The sequence below is a fragment of the Elephantulus edwardii genome, unplaced genomic scaffold, assembly GCF_000299155.1.
Source record: "Elephantulus edwardii isolate Elephantulus edwardi_28Jun2011 unplaced genomic scaffold, EleEdw1.0 scaffold00119, whole genome shotgun sequence".
Lineage (NCBI taxonomy): Eukaryota > Metazoa > Chordata > Mammalia > Macroscelidea > Macroscelididae > Elephantulus > Elephantulus edwardii.
In genome coordinates, this window is record NW_006399869.1 from 1,003,722 (window position 1) to 1,014,453 (window position 10,732).

General features: G+C 37.9%; 1 pseudogene; it reads left to right on the forward strand.

The window, feature by feature from the left end:
- The first annotated feature begins 474 nt into the window (after nt 1-474).
- LOC102863268 lies at nt 475-978 on the forward strand (annotated as a pseudogene).
- Nucleotides 979-10,732: the final 9,754 nt, after the last annotated feature.

Genomic DNA, 10,732 nt, shown 5'->3' on the forward strand with positions numbered 1-10,732 from the left:
GGTTAGAACCTGTCAGACACATAAATACCCTGGGAACTTGTAAAACTAGTGACTTCTAGGACATAGAAGACTGAATTTTGGGGTCTGGAACAAAGGTGAAATTGCTTCATATTTTTAAAAGAACTGTTTTATTTAAAGTTTGGCCAGCTGGCGTTTTTTGTTCTTTTCTGAGAGCTTGTTTTTTTGTGTTTTTTTTGTTTTGTTTTGTTTTTATAAAAGTTAAACTGCTGGCGGAATATAAGACTGACAGAAAATTGATTCGCTTTACAAAATATCAAGATTCAATCCACTTCACCAGCTATAGCATCTATAGTTGTTGCTATTGTTAGGTGCTGTTAATACAACTCTTAGTTGCTGGGGCGCCGCTGTGGGGTGGAGGCAATTGTGGCGACAGTGTGTGGACCAGCATAGGAACTTTGAGGGGAGAGAAGGGAAAGCATCACAGGAAAAAGATTCTACTCCTTCATTTCCAACATGGAAGAAACTTACATTGATTCCCTGGACCCTGAAAAGCTTTTACAGTGCCCCTATGATAAAAACCACCAGATCAGGGCCTGCCAGCTTCCTTATCATCTTATCAAGTGCAGAAAGAATCATCCTGATGTCGCAAACAAATTAGCCACCTGTCCCTTCAATGCTCGCCACCAGGTTCCTCGGGCCGAAATCAGTCATCATATCTCAAGCTGTGATGACAAGAGTTGTATTGAGCAGGATGTTGTCAATCAGACAAGGAACCTTGGACAAGAGACTCTCACTGAGAGCACATGTCAGTGTCCTCCTTGTGATGAAGACTGGGATAAAGATTTGTGGGAACAGACCAGTACCCCATTTGTCTGGGGTACAGCCAACTACTGTGGCAACAACAGCCCTGCAACCAGCATAGTTACAGAACATAAGAGTAACCTGGCTTCAGGCATGCAAGTTCCCAAGTCTCTGCCATACGTTCTGCCATGGAAAAACTATGGAAATGCACAGTAACTGAATATCTCATCAAAAGACAGACTTAAGAAGACTTCTGCTTCTTCCTGCTACCAGTGTGTTCTTCATTTTCTCCTAATCTATTTATAGAAAGATAAACTGTGTCTTTCAAACTGAAAAAAAAAAATACAACTCTTAGCTATGGATAACAGATTTAAAGTTTGTCCTATTTTATGCCATCATCATCATCTCTGATACATTTGAGCCCATTGCTGCAATCACCATCTCATTGAGGGTCTTCCTTTCTCTCACTAATCATCCACCTTTCCAAGCATGATGTTCCTTTCCAAGGATTAGCCTCTTTTAGCAACATGCCCATGTATGTGAAAAGAAGCTTCACCATTTTTGCCTCCAAGGAGCATTCTGACTGCACTTTTCCTAAGACTTAACTTTTTCTTCTTTTGGCAGTCCATGAAATATTCACTACTCTTCTCCAATATATAAACTCAAAGGCATCAATCAGTTAGTCTGTTATCTTTATTAATTGTCTAGCTCTCATGACAAGATACATAAAAAGTGATTGAAAAGACATTTGCCTGATTTAGACACACTTTAGTTTTCAAATTAACATCATTGCTCCTCAGTATTTTAGAAAGGTTCCTGATAGTGGATTGTCTAATATAATTTGCCTCCTGATCTCCTGATCTGGCACCAAGGGTGTTCTTGGAACCAAGTAAGGTGATATCATTGACAATTTCAATATTTTCTCCATCTATCATGATGTTACTTGTCTGTCCATGGTGAGGATCTTTGTCTTCTTGATGTAATTATAGATGAGATCTATAAGAAGGCTGAGTCTTTGATGTGACATAGGAAATAGATCAAATCCTTTTTCACTTTCAGCGGGGAAAGTTGTGTCTGCTGCATGACAAAGGCTGTTGATGAGTTTTTCTCCTATCCTGATGTCTCATTCTTCTTTATAAAGTCCAGCTTCTGGAATGATTTTCTTAACGTACAGATTAAATAAATATGGAAAGCTATGTTGTTGTTGTTAAGTGCCGTCAAGTCGCAGGCGACTCATAGCGACCCTATGAAGGAGAGTCCTCGACGCTTGGGTGCCTTTCATCCTCTCTCCAGGTTCATAGGGTTTCCAGAGCCAAGCTATTATGGAAATGGATGCCACTCCTCCTTCCGAGCTTGTTTTAATCGGGGAGTACTACCCCACTTTCTGTCCACATTGAGCAGCCAACCATTAACGCATTTGACACATCCATGTCACAGGGTTCAGCCTCACAGCAACCAAAAGTGACCGCGGTACAAAAGTTGCCAATACACAGAGAAATTTAACTTAAACTGTGATGTTATCCACAGCACTTCAAAACTCATCAATCTCCCATTAGATTACCAGAATGGTGTGACACTTTTATCACAATTACAATGGAAGACATGCGGTGCGGTAACACCATAGCCACGTCAAGGAAGAGACTCCCTTTGATGGACGATCACAGTTGATCAAGTCTGTCAGTTGCTTTATGGAGAACTATACTAACCTGAAATACAGCTTTCCTGATTTATTTAGGTCAGTTATATTTTATTTAACACCTCTTCATACGTTTGGTTGCACAGCTGTAGATATTTGTAGATTTTAAGTAATTATTCTTTTAACTCGATTGATCTAGGCATCTGTTGCTGTTATGTATCATCAAGTTGGAATCAATTCATAGCTGACACATCAGTGGGTTTTCAGAGACAATAAATTGCATGTGAGCAGATTTCAGAGACAATAAATCATCACCTTTTCCCGCAGGACAACTAGTGAATTCAAACAGGGGGGTTTGGGGCCTGCAGTGCAAACCTTAACCACTAAGCCACCAGAGCTTCCTCCTAGGAAACTAGGAAACCAAAAAGAAAAGTTTAAAGAAACTGCTTACATGATCTAGGGAATTAGGAAACTAAGGATAAAGACAAAAGAACCAGTTTACATGATGTAAGCAACTAGGAAAATATAACAAAAAAAAAAATAAAAGGAACCTGATTTTACGCATCCACAGATTCTAGCATCAGCATCTTGCTATGTTAACTTATTAACATATCTTTTATTAAAACATAAAGTTATGAGAAACATCAAAGGCTTGACTTTAGAAGAACATTGTCTTACCATCTTAGAAACTGAGAACAAAGGTGTTTTTCAGAGGAAAAACAAGACTGGATGCAACTGGGTCACAGTATGCACAGCAAGGGCTCAGCTGATTCAGCAGTGACCTAAGGTGGTGGTTCAAAGAGGTGGTGGGACTCAAAGCAGAGGCCAGAGTTACTTACACATATAGCAACATTTGTAGACTTCCTTCCAGACTTCCTTCCAGCAGATTCCATCTTGAAGTTGTGTGCACATGCAGAAGAGAGAGTTACAGTTATCTGGCTGAAGAAATTATGTTCAAATATCATATCTTCCTTTGCTCCTCAAAAACAGGCCTAGCAAAACTCTGAGATTTTGTTTATCCCAGGTCCTGTGTGTCGTGTTCTCTTCCTGCACAATTTTCTAAAAACTTTACCTTTCTTATTCTCAGTTGAATGCAGTAGAGTTCACATCTAATAGATCATAACTAGTTTCGGATTTCTTGGGGAGCTCTAATGGCCTAGTCTGTAGGGAATTGCACTGAAAGCCCAGAGGCAAAGCTTCTCTGGCAGTTCAAATCCATCAGCTTCTTCATGGGAAAGAAAATGGGTAATCTTCTCAGGGGCAATTTATTGCCCGAGAAAACCTACTGGGGAATCAACTATAAGTCAGTTCGCACTTTATGACAATGAGGTATTTTATTTTTCCTTTTTCTTATTCTTCAATATATCTATACCTTTTTTTTATTTGCCAATAACTCTGTTTCTTTCAATTTACAAAGTAGTCTGATTTTATTTCTTTATTATTTAAGGTCTATAGTCCAGTAACATGTTAGCTTGAGAATAGTATATTACTTACACACAATTGTGCTATTTAAATTATATTCTGGGGTACAGCTTTCAAAATCATCTGTGAATAATGTTATTGTTTAGAAGCAGCATTAAAATCTTGGCACAGAGTTTTACTGATGTTTAGCATTGGGATGTTAATAAAACTTCGAAATCACCTGCATAGTAAATATTTCTTCATGCCTGAGTCTATTCTCCACAGAAATAGAAAAATAAGAAGCCATGAATACTTGCCTGTTGTGGGCTTAATATTGTTCACTTCAGTTTTCATGTTCTTTTAAAATATTTTTTCATATCGTCCTTCTTTATGACATTAAAAAGTACTGTTAAAAACTGTAATATTAAGTGATGGAGATTTTTTCCCCATCAGTGAATATCTAATACAAGGTGTTAGTGTTCTGTAAATAATGAAAGGATTCTAACAAAGAAAAGTTAAAATTGATAGAACAAATATGGTGGAAGTCTCTACTGGTCTGATATATTTTTGCAGTTGAGAATGAAAAACATTTACGACAACACACCAATGAACCAAAGGGAAAAAATGAGGCTAGGAAAAAAGGGGAGGAACAGAAAATAACTGGGGGGTTTATGTGAAAAGCAAAGAAAAATTGAGCTGTGGTTTCCTAAATTTAGAGCTGTATGAATGCACCGAGTCTTGCAGTATGAGCAGGAGAAAAATCAGTTGTTGAAACTCTTGATCTTTGAGTACCTTTTTCTTGTTACTAACGTTAATGGCATAAGGCTTAAAAGGACTTGCATGAGTGGTTTGAAAAAGTGTAAAATTCATTTTATACTCACATAGGGTCGCTATGAGTCGCAGGCGACTCGACGGCACATAACAACAACAACACAAGTTCTTCAGAATGTAGCCCAAAGCTTTGAAAGGAAAAGTCACTGTGTATATAAAGACCTGGTTTCCAAGACATAATAGTGGCCCACAATAATTCCACTGTGAAAATTTAAACAGTAGTGAAATGAATTCACTCTTTTCTTCCAACTGTGTGAGATTATTGCAAGATTTATAATTCAGTGGTTTATAGGGCCAGAGCATGCAAACATTGTTATTGTTGTTGTGTACACAACAATCAAGTCAGAACCGAATGATAGCTGACCCTTCAGCAGATTTTCAGAGATAGTACATCATAGTGATGGAGATGGCCCATCCTTCTCCAGTAGAGCAGGTGGTGAGTTCAATCCACATGCCTTTGGGATTTCAGCACAGCTTTTTACCACTAGGCCACCAGATCTTAGGTTGCTTTTAAAAATATAAAGCAATATGAGAATTATGAGAGAACAGACTCTCTTATCAGACAATAACCAGACTGCAATGCTTAGTTAAAGGAATAAGAGGAGGGAGTCTGCTCTACTGTCAACCTGACATTTTTCGTTTATTAGACTGTTTATCTGGTTGCTTTTAAAAGTTTTTCAGAAATTTTTCTTTTTAAATTGCTTGGCTAAATATCTTTGTTGTCTTTATTAATTAATTTTCAAAGTCACATTCTGAAATCCATGCCATGCATCTGCAAAGGTTAAGAATGTTTTGCACATAAGTGACATTTAGGGGAGTGGGTTCTATAAATAATACTTCTAATTTTCAAAGGTCACATGAGAAGAAAGAAAAAAAATATTTTTGCACTGCATGTGTCCATTTCACACACATCATGTGGTTTTTAGAAATGATCTTTTTGTCAACATACCATATAATATGCTTTTCATAGCACTGACATTGCCCCTTGTTAAATCTGTATTTCCACATAAGTGGAATAGAAGGAAGAAGGGTACCTCATCTGGCACAATTATCAATAAATTTCTAGTAAAGGAATTGTGGATACCATAAAATCTTTAGAATAAGGAGGAAAGTTAAAAGTTTGCAAAACCCCTACTGCAATCAAAGGAAAAATGAAGCCCAGGCTTGTTTATATGTCTAATTCTAGTTAGAGAATTAATTATGTCAGAGTAGGTCTAGAAATGAGGTACCTTGTTGCCCAATTATGCAAAACCTGTATAAACTTCTAGATACTTATTTTCAACAAAAAAATTATCACAAAGCTAATTATAAAAATATAAATTCTAATGTATTTTAGTTTATATACACTTCTATTAAAGGAGGATTCTGTAGTGTATGTCTAATGTTTCCAGATCACATATATATGGAGCATGTTGTTGTTGTTATGTGCCATCGAGTCGCCTGGGACTCATAGCGACCCTATGTACAACAGCCATAAACTCTGCTTTGTCCTGTGACAATCTCACCATCTCCAACACACCTATCCCCATTACCCCAGTGACTCCCAAGCATGACGTCTGTCTTCAAGGACTGGTCCCTCCTTACAACATGTACAAAGTATGTCAGATGAAGCTTTTAAGTAAGTCAGATGATGCTCCTCTAAGGAGCAGCCTGGCTTTACCTTCTCCATGGTAAACTTGTTTGTTTTCTTAGCAGACCATGGTATTCAATACTCTTCTCCAACACCACAGCTCAAAGGCATCAATTCTCCTTCTATCCTCCCTAGTCATTGTCCAGCTCTCTGATGCATAGCAAATGATTGCAAAGACCATGGCCTATATCAGGTGCACCTTAGTCTCCACACTCACATTGTTGCTCGTCAGCATTTTTCTAACCGCAGACTTTCATATTGTGTGAACTGGAAGTTTATGCTATGAACAGCTTAGAGGAACCATTTCTAAAGTTATAAGCAACTTTTTTCTGGACATGGTTTGACATAATCATCAAATAAACTGTGTTAGATATTCTGTGCAAACTTCTAATTATGAACAATACGTTATTCTAATGAAACAGATCAATAAACCTTTAAATAAACCTAAAAAAAAAAACAGGACAAATCATATATGACTGTTGTCTGATTAAGGATAGGCAGGTAGAGGTAAAGAAGACAGAGTAGAGGCAGGGCAACTTTTGCCAGTTACCCCTTTTCAAAGAGTATCTGATCCAAGCCATGGCATTTTCAATTGCTATATACACATGTGAAAGATAGAGAATGAATAAGTAAAACATAAAAATAACTGATATCTTTAAATTATAGCATTGGCAAAGATCATTGAATACACTATGGATTGTCAACAGAACAAATAAATCCCTGTTGGAAGAAGTGCAGCCAGAAAGGTTCCACTGGAGAACTGTTTGGAAAGAAACATGAAACTAGGAAATGTAGAGCGTCAATTAAAGAAAGGAAGACCTTTAATGAGATAGATTGGCATAGATACTACAACAATGGGCTTAAGTGAGACAGAGATTATGAGGGTGGCACAAAACTGGGAAAGGCTATATTGTTGTACATAGAGTTGCTGTGAGTTGGAGTCACTCAATGACTGCTGAGATTGTTGAGAAACTGAGGATGAACACAAGCTATTAGTTAAGCCTTATTTCTGATATCACTTATTAAAGGTCATTCCTCAAGAAAGCAAAGATTTTTTTTTTTTTTTTTTTTAGAAAGCAAAGATTTTATGTGAGCAAGCAGGAGTGGCATCCACTTCCTAAACAACAGGCCTCCGGAAACTCTATGAACTTTGATAAAAGTCAATAGTTATAGAAGTGTTTCAGACCTTTTGTTCATAGGATTGCTATGAGTCGTGCTTGACTAGAAGACAATCAACAATAATAACAAGTGAAAAAAATATATTCAGAAAGGACAACTATCCAGTCATTACCAACTACTGAGATTTGGAAACGGCACTGTTGGGAACCTGTTGCTTCCCTGAGTCTTTGCTTCAGAAATCCTTGGTGGGAGAGAAGACAGGTATGTGGGTCGAACATTAGAACTTACTAAGAATTGAAGGCTGTACTTATGGGACTTTGCCACTATCCTAGGCCTTTTTCCTGAGCAATATATTCCAGGTAGCACTCCTGGAACTTTGTCCCCCCCCCATCCCCCCCCCAAGGGGGAACCAGCCCCAGCAACATCAAACTATAAGACAGGAAAAAGGAGCAGGCCTACTACAATGGGACAAGGAAAAAGACCCCAGCTCCTTGGTCGTCAAAGAACAATCAGATGAGAAGCTTGCCACAGGAAACAGGGAACAGAGCCACATATATATGACTATCAAGAAAGACTGCCACTGGAAAACTAAACGCTGGCAACAATTAATCTGCAACTTATCTTTAGTATCATAAAGAAGATTCTTGTCACTGGACCAATTGTCAGCTTCACAATAGAGATTGAGATTGTTGACAATTTCAGCTTGCTTGGTTCCTCAATCAAAACTCTCAGCACCAGCTAAGCAATTCACCCAAATAAAACTCAATTTACTTTTTTCTCAAATGCACATGGTACATCCTGCATGTACAAAGCAAAGCCCAAAAATAAAAAAAAAAAAAAACCCAACCCATTGAAATAGTACAGTATCTTTTCAGACCACAATGACATATAAAATTAGAAATTAATAACAAAAGGATAAAAGATTAAAAAAATTAGAAACTAATACCTTGCTTAAACACTACTGGATGGAAAAAAGTTCCTCAAAACAAATGAAAATAGAACACATCAAAACCTCTTGGATACAGCTAAGGTAGTTCTTAGGGGCAGTTAATATCAATAGGCAAAAATATAAAAAAAAGGAGAAAAAAATGATAACACCACTATCAAACAGAAAAAAAGAACAAAAAGTTAAGCCCACAGCCTTTAGTTGTTGTTATGTGCCATCAAGTCTCCTATGACTCTTAGTAAGTAGCCTTATGCACATTACCTCTGAACTTGCCCTTTCCTGAGGCAATCTCACTGTCTCTAATAGACCTAAACCCATTCCTTCAGTTACTGAGTCAATCTTTCTCATCCAGGGTTTTCCTTTCCTGCTCTGTCCCTCCATCCTCCAAAGCAAGATGTTTTTCTCCAAGGACTGGTCCCTCCTGGCCATATGTCCAAAGTATGCGAGATGGAGCTTCAAAGTCTTTGTCTTCGGGGGCAGCTTGGTTTTACTCTCACTAGTACAGACGTTTTGTTCTCCTGTCAGACACCAGTATGTTCAATACTCACTTGCAGCACCACAACTCAAAGTCATTCATCCTCTTTCTATCATGTTTAGTTATTGTCCAGCTCTCTGATGCATAGAAAGTAGTTCCAAATCCCATGGCCTGTATTAGGAACACTTAGTCTCCAGACTGACATAGTTGCTCTTCAATATTCTAATGATGTCACTGACAGTGGACTTTCTCAATGCAGTTCGCCTTTTGTGTTATTGATGACTGCTGGTCTCAGTAGTGTTGATTATGGAACCAAACAAGCTAATGTTGTTAACAATCTCAACCTCTTCTTCGTCTGCCTGAAGCTGCCAATTGACCCAGTAGTGAGAATATTAATTTTCTTGATGTTGAGCTTCAATCCATATTAAAGACTATAGTTCTTGACCTTTAAAACAACACTTCATGTCCTCCTTAGTTTCATTAAACAAGGCTCTTTCCTCTGAATAATGCATATTGTTGATGAGTATTCCTTCAAACCTGATGCCACATTCTTCCTCATAAAATCAAGCCTCCCAAATGATCTGTTCTGCACATAGATTGAAAAGGTATGGAGATAAAATGCATCCCTTATGTACACCTTTCCTGATCCTGAATTGGGCAGTGTTTTCCTCTTTTGTTTTAATGTCTGTTTTCTGTTCCAAGTACAGGTTTTGCATGAGCATAATTTAATGTTCTGGAATTCCCATTCTTCTCAGAGTTAGTCACAATTTGCTGTGATTCACACAGTCAAATGCCTTTGCATAGTCAATGAAACACAGATAGACATTCCTCTGGTACTCTCTGATTTTTGCAAAGATGTATCTAACATTGGCTATGATGTCTCTAGTGTCACGACCTCTTCTAAACCCAGCTTGCACATCTGGAAGTTCTCTTTCGATGTATTGTACCAGTTGTTTATGGATAATCTTCAGCAGGGCCTACCTTGCATATGACATTAGTGATATTGTTCACTAATTTCCACACTCTGTTAGGTCATCTATTTTTTTTTTGGAATGGGAATAAATACAGATCTTTGCCAGTTAGTTGGCTAACTAGTCCTCCAGATTTCTTGGCATAATCTAGTGAGTGTGTACAAAGTAGCATCTGTGTGCTAAAATATGGCAATTGGTATCCCATCATTTCCTGGGGCTTTGTTTTTTGCCAATTCTTTCAGAGCAGCTTGAATGCCCTCGTTCGTCATCATTGCCTCTTGCTCATGTGCTGTTTCATGACATTATTTTGTGTCATTCAATTCTTTTTGGTATAATGACTCTGTGCACCCCTTCTGTGTCTTCTTTTGATTCTTCCTGAGTCATTCAGCATTCTGCCTTTAGCATCCTTAAGTAATGCAACTCAAGGCTTAAACTTGTTCTTCAGTTTCTTCAGCTTAAGAAATGCTGAACAAGTTCTTCCTTTTTGATTTTCTGGCTCCAGCTCTTTGCACATTTCATTACAATACTTTGCTTTATCAGTCCGAGCTGCCTTTTGAAATCTGTCCAGCTCCTTAACTTCTTGATCTCTTCCCCTTGCTTTGGCTTCAAGTTCTCAGCTCTCTAGTACAATATTAAGAGTATTTTCTGATATCTGTCTTGTTCTTTTCTTCCTCCTTCATCTTTGTAAGGACTGTTTGCATTCTTCACAGATGATTTCTTGATATCCTCCCACAGTTCATCTGGTCTTCCTTCATTGACATTCAAGGACTCAAGCCTGTTTCTGAGATGGTTTTTAGATTCTGGTGGGATAGACTTGAGGTCAAATTTTGGTTCTTGTGGATTTGATATTATTTTCTTTAACTTCAGTTTGAACTTGCGTATGAGTAGTTGATGGACTGTTCTATAATCATCACCTGGCCTAGTTTTTTTCACAGCTGATGTTGAGCTTCTCCAGTGATTC